Source organism: Geotrypetes seraphini, chromosome 9 (genome assembly GCF_902459505.1).
Source record: "Geotrypetes seraphini chromosome 9, aGeoSer1.1, whole genome shotgun sequence".
NCBI lineage: Eukaryota > Metazoa > Chordata > Amphibia > Gymnophiona > Dermophiidae > Geotrypetes > Geotrypetes seraphini.
Window position 1 is genome coordinate 175,652,845 of NC_047092.1, and position 11,683 is coordinate 175,664,527.

General features: G+C 43.9%; 1 protein-coding gene across 3 annotated transcripts in view; it reads right to left on the minus strand.

Annotated features, from left to right (window-relative positions):
* The window catches only part of GNB4 (G protein subunit beta 4), a 68,272-nt gene extending 57,712 nt beyond the window's left edge, over nt 1–10,560 (minus strand). Inside the window, exon 1 of one of the 3 annotated variants that reach the window (XM_033958612.1) lies at nt 10,539–10,560. The gene's annotated coding sequence lies outside the window, so the exon portion shown is untranslated. Of the gene's footprint in view, nt 1–9,435; nt 9,593–9,633; nt 9,769–10,538 lie in introns of those variants that run through there. The other 2 variants (XM_033958611.1, XM_033958610.1) reach the window with 2 other exon arrangements.
* Between the last annotated feature and the right edge of the window lie 1,123 nt (nt 10,561–11,683).

The window sequence follows — 11,683 nt, forward strand, 5'->3', positions numbered from 1 at the left end:
TTAGGGAGAGGAGAAGATAATGGATAATGCGGATGGGAAACTGGATGGCCATCTGGCCTTTATATGCCATCATGTTTCTATGCATTTGGGCTGCAAAAACTCAAGGGTGTAATATAGTGTAAAAGGGTATAGTAAATGATTAATTTAAAATAAAATAAAAAGCAGTTCTGCTCACTAAAGAACGGGACTTGGACGTGATTTGATCTGTTGATCTTAAGGTGGCCAAACAGGTAGAAATGTTGATAACTAAAGCCAGAAAGATGCTTATGAGCATAGGGAGAGGGATGGCTAGTAGCAAAAAGGAATGGAAGAGTAGACTAGTGGTTAGGCAAGAGTAGCCTAGTGGTTAGTGCAGTGGCCTAACCACTAGACTACTGGAGAACTGGGTTTGATTCCCACTGCAGCTCCTTGTGACTCTGAGCAAGTAACTTAACTCTTCAATTCCCCAGGTACAAAATACTGTACGTGCCTGTATATAATATATAAGGTGGTATATCAAGTCCCATTCCCTTTCTCTTAATAGTGCCTCTGCATAAGTCTCTGGTGAGAGTTCATTTAGAATACTATGGCAGTTCTGGAGTCCGCAAATGGAGTTTGTCTAGAGTGCCGCAACCAAAATAGTGGTTGTTCTCATAAACATTACAATTGTATTAATGGATCACTAATATGCCCTAGAAAGAGTTCAATGTGATTTACAGTTTAGAAGAGCTTGGCCATATCCAAGGATTACATTAGGTTCATGACACAGATAACTTGGTTTGGTAAGCCATGTCCCACAAAACCTTTTAACTCGGCAGCACAGTAAACTCTGGGCTGCAGCTGGAGGGCACTCAGAAATGCACAGATGTCACCATGACAACATCATGTGCATGCGCAAAAGCCCTCCAGACGGGACCCTGAGCCGCCAGTGGGGGGTGCTGGAGCAGGAGAGGCACAGAGAAGAGGGTGCCAGCTAACTGCATACAGGACGTGTCTCTTGCCACGAGAGGCATGTCCTATAGGCAGTCAGTAGGCGCCAGTATCTCACTGCACACCTGGAATCTCACCACGGCACACTTAGCGATACACTGGTATATGCGTATGATTATGGCTTATGGTTTGGAGAGAAAATTGGCTATTTTTGGCTTTTTAGTCTTGATATTATGAGTGTCTCTTTTCCAGTTTATATGGAGCTTGGCCATTATTGAAATAGGAGAGGTGGCTTGTTTTGTTTCTGGTGATCATTTGTAGGATAGGATAGGTGTTTAGGCCTTTATGAAAGTTTTGTAGAAGGAAGTGTTCCTTAATTGTGCTGGTAAAAGATTCCACCATTTTGCTGCCAGGTTTTATTTGATTCCTCTAGGATTTGGGAATCTTATTCTCATATGGTTGCTGATCAGGTTATATGTGCATTGGTATAATGGTATTTCGATTAAATTCAACGTGTAGTCTGGGGTTCTGCCATGGAAGATTAAAAAGATCAGAGTGCATAGTTTAAAAATACACCTTGTTTTGAAGAAGAGTCAGTGTAGTTCGAGGTACAAGGGTGTCACTTCGTCATATTTGATTGCTGAGAAAATAAGTTAACTGCTACATTTTGAATGGTTTGCAGTTTTTTCCATATATTTTCTTTACCTCCTACATAAAAGGATATCGCAGCAATAATCTAATTGGGATAGTACTAGTGACTGTACTAAGATCTAAAAGTTTTCTTTGGCGAAATAACACTGGATTCATCACAGTTTTTTCAGCTAATGTTATTTTCTTGGTTAATGTTCACGATTGTGCCTCCCACGAAAGGTTTTTGTCAAATATAATCCCTAGAATTCTCAGTTATGATTCCAGTTTCAATGCGGCGTTATGCAGCGTTATTTGAGTGTCGTCATTAGTGATTCTGGGTGTGCTTATCAGTAAAAAATGTGTGAGAGGTTTCAGTTTCATGTCAGCCCAGTTGGCAACTAGACAAGTGACTTTCTCAGTTTTCTTTCTTATAGAAAGGAATGCATATTGTAGTATCATCTGTATAGAAGCGAGGTCTTTCTTGTCTAAGTGTCCTAGTGTAGACATCAGTATGTTGAAGAGTATTGGGGAAAGTGGTAAGTCTTGGGGTACTCCGCTTGATTCCATCATAAAGCATACGGTGAGAAACAAAGTTCTCGATATATACACATTTGAAGAAAGGTACCAGAGAAGAGATATAACAAAACAGTTAAGTGTCTCCGTGGCATAAATGCACAAGACTCAAATCTCTTTCAAATGAAATGAAGCTCTGGAACCAGAGGGAATAGAATAAAAATGAGAAGATAGACTCAAAAGTAATTTATGGACATACTTATTCATGGAAAAGGTGGTGGTCGTGTGGAAAAAAGTATCTGAATTCAAGAAAGCAAGGGAAAAGCACATAGGACTAGAGGGTAAGGATAGACAGACTAGGTAGGCCATATGGTCTTTATCTGATATCATTTTCTAGGTTTCGCTTTTATCAGCAAATCCACAGGACTACAAATTACATTTTCCTGTTAAGCAGCATTAACCAGGTGCACAGTTATTGGGCCCATGTCAGAGAAGAAAATCATGAAGCAGGAGACAAAAGCCCAGAAGAATACCATTGCATGATTTTTTTTTTAGTATCAGATGATGTGCACCTAGGTAAAGGTACTCTGACAATACTAGTACTAGAGATTATCACATACTATTGGTCTATAATTTGGAAACAAGACGGTTGAATTGCAGTGGTGTTAATCAAATATTTAACTGACTTTACAACAAGCATACAAATAAAAACAAGCATGAAATTCTCTTTACAAAACACTTCACTGAGAGATCACTGTATATAGAATGCACAATGTGACCCTTCAACATTAAAAATATTTAAAAACAAGAGCATTTACAATCATGTCTCCTCCCTAAACTCTCCACTTGCACTTTACCCATACTGCAGCTGAGATTCAAGAGTAAATAACCGGGACAAGATGACCGATCCTTTTTCTTTGACGTTTTACCATGTACTTTTACATTGTCATCACAAAGATAGAAATCAGCAGCAGACCAGGGTCATCATTTTCCTGGCAGGAGAGTTCAGGGAAGCACCCACAAAACCCAGCAACAGGAAACTGAGAAGCAAACGCTTTCCATTGCCCAAGAAAAGGTCCTTGCTGGTTTCAAAAAGTTTACTCTTTTAACAAACTTAAGCCCAAAGAAGGCTATTAGCTATGACATTTGATTTTCTTTCAACTGATACACACCTCACAAATAAAATTCTTGATCATAAAATGTTTTAATAGATTTTCTTTGCTCACCGGTCCAATTTTACTTCTTTCTACATATACTGCATACTCGACTACAAACTGAGATTTTGGGGCCTGAAAAAAGGCCCAAAAATTGGTAACTTGGCTTATAGTCAAGTCAGCACACATTTTTTTTATCTTCCCTCCCTCCAAAGTGATAGCACATCTTTCTACTCCCCCCACCCCACACCTCAGTGACTAGTGTTTCTTCTTATGGTACCACCTGCACGCTGTCTCTGATGCTACTACTAACACTGAAGTACAGTAACTGCAAGCTGAGCTGGTGCAAGGGCTTGAACATCACTGAATGCTCAAGGCCTGCTGGCTCCTGGTGAATTGGCTAGGCCTTGAGCATGCATAGATGCTAAAGGTTCCTCACTAGCCAAACTTTCAGTTACAGTACTTCATATCAGTGGTAGTATCAGAGGCAGTACCGGTAAGGAGACACGCTGGTCACTGTGGGTGGGTGGGGGGGGAGACACACTGGTCACCACAGAGGAAGGGTGGGGGGGGTGTGACAGTTTTAAGTTGTAAGGCAGGAAAGAAAGCTGCAGTTCCTCTTTTGGATTCTAGTGCCACAGTCTTGACTTACTGGAGGATTTTTTGTTTTAATATCTCTTCATACTCTTTGAGGAAGAAGCATTAGTTGGGCAGGGTGCCTCTCTGTATTTGATATTGTTAATGTTTATATATAAGACTGATGATTCTCTAATAGGTACTACAAAAGAAGTTTTGGTTTTTGAGCTTATCAAAGATGGCTGCTTGTATATGGGAAAAATATGGTTAAGTATAAAGCCCCAGCACCGGAGAGTGCTTCCCAGTGCACCCTGGGATACAGTGGGAGGAAGGGGCCTCCGATTGGCCCAGCCGCGCTTAAGGCCCCTCCCGTACGAGGAATCTTAGGTGCCTCGGCCAATCAGAGCCTTAAGCCCCTCCCCGGTGCATCCCAGGATGCACCAAGAAAGGGGAAAGCCCGCCATTTTGAAGAGGCAGGCTTGCCGGCAGAAGGAAACAAGTATCCCTCCTGCTATTCTTCTAAAAAAAGGATATGGGGGGGGGTCGAGGGGAATTGTCCCACTAGACCACCATGTTTGGTGTAGTAGGGGGGAACTTGCTGTCAGGGTGGTCCCCCAACCTGCGTCAGGAAGGAGTGGGGATCCTTCCTGCTGATCTTCCACATGGAGTGGGGGCACTAGACCACCGTATGGGGCTGTTGGAGGGGGCTTGCTGTCAGGGAGATCCCCCAGTATGGTGGGTTCCCCCCAACCCTGTGACATATAAAAAAAAGTACACCGGTGTCTTCCAGCATCAGGGGGAGGTAGGCTTTTTAAAATTTTTTTATAGGTGCAGCTCTTGTGTTATGTTGTGTACACACAACAGCCGAGCCCATACAAAAATTAAAAATAAAGCAACCCCTGCTCTCTCTGCTTGCCGATTGAGGCAGGGACAGCAGGGGCTGTTTTTGGGGTTTTTGATAAGTAGGCAAACAGGAGGAGCTGTGCTAGCAATTTTTCTTCCAAATACAGTTCCTATTCTCCTTTACTGGCAATTTTCCGTATACATAGCATGAATATAATTTGCTTGCTATTGTGATAAGAATTGCCAGTAAAACAAAAATCGCTCCCACCGTGGTATTTTTTTTACCGTGGTGACAGAGCTTAAAAAAATCTGGCCCTAGATCAAAGACTCTCAACCCAGTCCTCAAGACACACCTAACCAGTCGGGATATCCTCAATGACTATGCATGAAATACATCTGCATATAATGAAAGCAGTCTATGCAAATGTATCTGATGAATAGTCATTGAGGAAATCCTGAAAATCTGACTAGCTAGGTGTGGCCTGAGGACTAGATTAAGATCTCTGTTCTAGATGACAATATATTAAATTCCAAAAACTATGACTAGCTCACTTAAAACTGAGAGGAAGTGATACCTTAAAAGCAAACCCATTTATAGATGCATGATCTTTTGCTAAATACAGTACAGTCTATTTTGTCAGGTGGATTATTTTCCCTTTGTGAAAGCTACTACTATTACTCCCTCCTGCCACTGAAAGCCTACTCCGGCACCAGGCATCCCCCTCAAACATCCCCTATCCTCCTCCTCCCACCTAAAAAAGACAGGAGGGATGCCCGCTTTCTCCTGCCACCAGAGGTTCCTCAAACCCTCCGAACCACCTCCCCCCCGTACATTTTTAGAGAAGTTGGAGCTAGAGGGAAGCTCAGTCCATCCCAATCGTAGGCCCACGAATTCAAAATGACGGGCCTTTCCCTCCCCAGTGCATCATGTGAAACATGGGGAGGGGCCCAAAGCCCTGATCGGCTCAGATGCCTAAGGCCCCTCCCAATCAGGGCCTTAGACTCCTCCCCCTTGTATCCTGGGATACAAAGGGAGAAGTCTAAGGCCCTGATTAGCTCAGATACCTAAGGCCCCTCCCTGTGCATCATATGATGCACCGGAGAGGGAAAGGCCCGCCATTTTGAGCTGGTGGACCTAAGAGCTGGACGGACTGAGCTTCCCTTCCACTCCAACTTCTCTAAAAAAGTACCGGGGGGGGAGTTTCGGGGGACCTCAGATGGCAAGAGGGAGTGGGCATCCTTCCTGCCTTTGTTTTGGGGGGGAGAAGGAGGGTAGGGGATGTTTGGGAGGGCACCTGGTGTGGGGGTGGGCCTTCAGTGGCAGGAGGTAGTAGGCATCCCTCCGGCCATTTTGTTGCCGTGGGGGCGTCACCATGGCAGAAGGGAGTGTGCATCCCTCCTGCCAATTTCCTTTGGGGGAGGGTCAGCATGGCAGGAGGAAGTGGGCATTCCTCCTGCCATGGGGATGGGGGATGGTTTGTTTTTTGTTTGTTTTTTAATGGGACAGATATTGTGCATATGTAACACGCATAACATCTTTGCCCATTAAAAAAAATAAGGTTTCCTGCCCTGAACAGTTGAGTGGTAGGAGGCTGCTTTTGGGGCTTCCCCTGTTGGCTCTGTGAATGTGTGAAAGTCGCTCTCACAGCAATCATCGGATGGCAGAGTCAGGGATTACAATGAACATCCACGTGAATCATTTGCATGCAAACTTTTTAGTGCATCAATAGCTCTTTCTGAATAGGCCAAAAAATCAAATCGGTGCAGACCCACACAGTCTTACCGATCCTCTTAGTGTAACTAGGCCTGTTCAGAACTTCTGTTCTATGGTGCTATTAGATGTATGTAGCACTGTACACATTACATGCAGGTACTTTCTCTTTCCCAAGTGGGTTCACAGACTTGCCTGGGACCATAAGGAGGTGCAGTACGGATTGAATCTACTCCCCCAGGATCTCATCCCACTGCATTAACCATCAGACCAGTGCTTCTCAGCACAGTCCCATCAGGTTTTCAGGATATTCACAATGAACATACATGAGATAGATTTACATGCACCTCCTCCTTGAATCTCTCATGAATATTCATGTGGATATCCTGAAAACCTGATGGGACCTTGCTGAGAAGCACTGGTCTGATGGTTAATGCAGTGAGATGAGATCCTGGGGGAGTAGATTCAATCCGTACTGCACCTCCTTATGGTCCCAGGCAAGTCTAGTGGGACTAGATGTGCCTCAAGAACTGGGTTGAAAAAGTACTACATTAGGCTACTCCTCAATTCCAAAGCACCTTATTTTAAAAGCATCCTCACATGCAAACGGCAGCATTTATAAGCATGGAGATACCTACATGTGTAAACAACATTTCTCAAGAGAGTTCATTTATACCACATAGTCAAAGATATGGGACATGTGTGGGTAGGAAAAGGGAGCATCCTAGAAAGTGCTTCAATATAAGTATTTGTATTGTGCCTTGCAATGGCAAAGAAAAGCAACACATATGTGGATTCCCCATTTCACATAAGGAAGCCATATTTCTAGGGCAAAATATAGATTTGCTCCAAGGCACAAATGAATGTCTGCTCAATCCAGTGATCATACCCTTGATATAAATCCCCCTGACCCCCACCAAGTAATCTAATCTTTCCATGAGGTCACCACTCCCCACCAGACTCTCTCTAGAGATAAAGATTGGGAGGGGGGGACACAGATAGGTATGGGCCTCACACAGCAGTGCCATCCATTTAAGGGTTAGTTCATTCAGCAAGCGACTCATTATATACTCCTTAATGCAGGGATCTTAAAGTCCAATCCAGTTGGGTTTTCAGGATTTCCCCAATGAATATGCATGAGATCTATGTGCATGCACTGCTTTCAATGCATATTCATTGGGGAAATCCTGAAAACCTGACTTTGAGATCCCTGCCTTAACCCTTTCAGGGCCAAGGGACATATTTGTCCCATAACTTTAAAATCCTATAAATTTTGATTGGGATAGTCTACAGTTCTAAATTTGATATGTACGGATTCCATATGATACTGCCTTTATGTAAACAAACTGGTTCCGACATTCATTCATTAGCGTCGTTGCCAGATTGACGAGAAGATTCACTTGCCACACTGTCCATAAGCCAGAAGTGTGATTTTTTAAATAAAAATAATGATATTTCACAAAAAAAAATCAATTTTTTGGCATCTGCAAGCCCTTTTTACCATAAAAATGTCGTCAAAACCACAAAAATTGGCCTACGATCCTTATGGTCCTGAAAGGGTTCTGACTTATCAGCGGTCCCTGATGTTTAGTGAGCAGGAATAATGCCCACTCACTACTGCCCTCAATAACCACGTGTTCAAATGTGGCACTAAGCTAAAGTGTCTAGCAAAAATCTCACAGTATAACCACAAAAGGTCAAGTTTCCATTTGAACTCAGGTAATTTAAGAGTGGAAGCAAGTGGGCATCACTTCCATAAGAACATAATTATAACCATACTAGGTCAGACAAATGGCCTATCTAGCCCAGTAACCTGTTTCAATAGCGGCCAATCCAGGTCACAAGTACCTGAAATAATCCCAAATAGTAGAAAGATTCCATGCTACTGATCCCAGGGCAAACACTGGCTTCCCCCATGTCTATTTCAATAACAGACTAGGGCCTTTTCCTCCAGGAACTTACCCAAACTTTTTTTTAAAACCTGCCTCAACAGCGACCAATCCAAGTCACAAGTATCTGAAAAAATCCCAAATAGTAGAAAGATTCCATGTTACTAATCCCAGGGCAAGCACTGGCTTCCCCCATGTCTATTTTAATAGCAGACTATGGACTTTTCTTCCAGGAACTTGTCCAAACCTTTTTTTTTTTTTTTTTTTAGATATGCTAACAGAGACCAACAGCAAAAATAGGGAGAGCCGATTTTCTATGGTACGGTCATTTTCCTGTAAAGTAGAAGCAGTGATTTTACATTAACAACATAACATAATTTTTTTTTAAAAATTTATGTACCATATAAGCCTTACAGTTCAGTTTAGAAAGCTGCTCTCGCATATAAAAGTGCTTTGTTTTCCCCCCACCCCATACAGTTTTCTAAATAATTGTTCTCTGTGTAAACCAGTGGTCTCAAACTCATGGCCCGGGGGCCACATGCAGCCCGCCAGGTACTATTTTGAGGCCCTCGGTATGTTTAGCATAATCACCAAAGTAAAATAAAACAGTTTCTTGATCATATGTCTCTTTAGTTATAAGAGACTTAGCCAAAAGGAAAGACTTATAAACTATAAAGAGTTTTACCTCCTGCAAAGTTGTCATTTCTTTAATAAGACTTTTTTTTTTTTTTTTTTGTGAGGCCCTCCAAGTACCTCCAAATCCAAAATGTGGCCCTGCAAAGGGTTTGAGTTGGAGACCGCTGGTGTAAACGGAGAGAGACTCACTGCTGCAGTCTTGCACCTGTTTTACAAGAGGCTTCACCTTTGGCAGAATCTCTTCTAAAAATACTCGAGGAATTCTCCACCTCTGCACATTCTAATCTGGTAGAAAAACTAGCACGTAGCCTTCTATAGAATGATGTGGATGGATTTGCTCCAACGGTTTGCAAATGCATAAAGAATAAGCAAGTTTTGGGAATGACATTACATTTGGATTGCGCCTTGACAGTGGCCCAGACCCCCCCTCCCCCCATCATAGAGAGACCAAGCCCCCCACCCGCATTCGGTCTCCCCTCCCCTCTTTTTTTTTCTGTCCCCAGTCTAACACGTCTCCTCCTCCCGCTCGGCGACCCAGCAGCACCTCTGCCCCCTCCCATCGCCAAACTCATACCTGAGGTCGCCCACCGCCAATCCCACGGCTTTCCTTCCTCGGTGACCCGTCCCCTCTGACACAACCTGTTTCCCTCGGATGCGTCCCGCCTCGCCGGAAACAGGAAGTTGCGTCAGAGGAAGGAGGCAGCCCGCCGGAGAGGAAAAGGCGGGACGACAGAGAAGGAGAGCTGCGGCTCGGGAAAACAGAGAGACCTACGGGGACGGCAGGGCGAGCGCGGGCGAGTCGCAGGAGCCTGTCGGCGGATTTCCCAGGGCCGCCTCCTAGGATTCGGCGCAGCCGCTCTCGGCCGTCTGCCCGGGCTGCTGCGGCTAGGCTCGCGCGGACACGTGCGCGGGCCGGCGGCAGCAGAGGTCACCTGACCTGAGGCGCATGCGTGCAGCGACTTTCACAGTGCGGCTAGATCAGTGATTTCAAACTGGCGCCCGCCAGGTACTATTTTTGAGGCCTTCGATGTGTTTATCACAATCACCAAAGTAAAATAAAACAGTTTCTTGATCATATGTATCTTTACCTATAAATGACAATATTATTATTAAGACTTAGCCAAAAGGAAAGACTTATAAACTATAAAGAGTTTTATCTCATGCAAAGTTGTCATTTCTTTAATAAGACATTCTGAGGCCCTCAAAGTACCTACAAATCTAAAATGTGGCCCTGCAAAGAGTTTGAAATCACTGAGCTAGATGGTTGTCCCTGGATGCCAGTAGATCAGTAAATGACTGCTGTTGAAACAGGAGTTGCTCACACAGAGCTAGATGCACTGAAGTCAGCCACTGTTCCTAAACCAGCAATGATTGAATTTGCCCACCCGATGGACAAAATGGCTCACCACATGTTTTTTTGCCTGATCTCTCATTTTCCGACTCAGCCATGCAAATAAACTCTTTAATGTTAAAATGCCATGCAAACTAGCCAAGCAATTGATGCACTAACATCACTTTGTGATGTACAAAAAAAAAGCGATGTTAACAGTGGTGTAGTGAGGGTGAGAGGCGCCCGGGACAGTTGTGCCCCTCCCTGCCCTCTTCACCCCCTCATCTCCACATGCTTCTTCCCCGCCCCCCTCCTGCCGCACGCATGCCGCTTCCCTTTTCCCATACCTCTGAAATGTTCCTGTGGCACGAGCAGCAAGCCCCAAGCTGCTGTCACGCCAGCATCGGCTTTTCCCCTGAATCACTTCCTAGCTGCAAGTCCAGGAAATGATGTCAGAGGAAGAGCAACAACAGCTTGGGGGTTGCTGCTCGCGCCAGGAACATTCAGCAAACACGACCTAACTATCCCCTCACCCCACATAACACCTCCCCCACCCCTGCTCCTCTCCTTCACCAGACCTTCCCTTTTTTCCTACTCTCTACATCCTTTGTCTAGTTCGATCTAAGCTGCAATTTCTGATAAATTGTTGTAAATCTACCCTTCATTGCAGACTGTTGTAAATCTGCTTGTCAATGCAGGTCATTTTCTAATTGATGTAAACCGCCTAGAACTCGCTGGGTATGGCGGTATATAAGAATAAAATTATTATTATTATTACAGAGATACAGGGAAGGAAAGATTACTGCAATATTGTTTACTTGGCAAGAACACAGATTTGCAGAGGCTGCGCATTGTTCAGAATGCACAGTAAGGCTGATTTTCGGCCTAAAGAAATTTGATCATATCACTGCCTTCTTCCGTGTACTGCACTGGTTGCCAGCGGAGGCTGGGATTAAGTTTAAGTTTGGATGCTTTTGTTACAAAAGACTCCTAATTATCTTATGGATTCTCATTTGCTACTAATAAATATAGACGTTCACCTGCCAATTTTATTTTCCCATCAGTAAGATGATGCAAACTTAAAAAGTACCATTATTGCCTTCTGTCCTATCAGGCAGCATCTTGGGCTAAAGAAAACACCTTAATTATGACTTCAACCACTTACTTGGATTTTAGAAGGCATCTAAAAACTATTTGTTTACCAAATAGTTAGGTAACTAAGTTAATTCATCTCGTTCAACTTCTTTGGTAAACTGAATAGAGCTTTACATTCCTGCAATATATAAGTAAAATGGAATGGAAGTGGTGGGTATGCGTGGCAGGGGGGGGGGCGGAGTGGAGGATGGGTTCCTGTGCCCTCATCAAGACAGCACCCGGGGCGGACTGCTCTCCTTACTACGTTGCTGACATTTAGCGATCTGAAAAAAGCAACTGATCAAGACCAGTCGCTTACGTGTCTTACTGATAGCTCAGCCCTGAAATTAATTTTTAT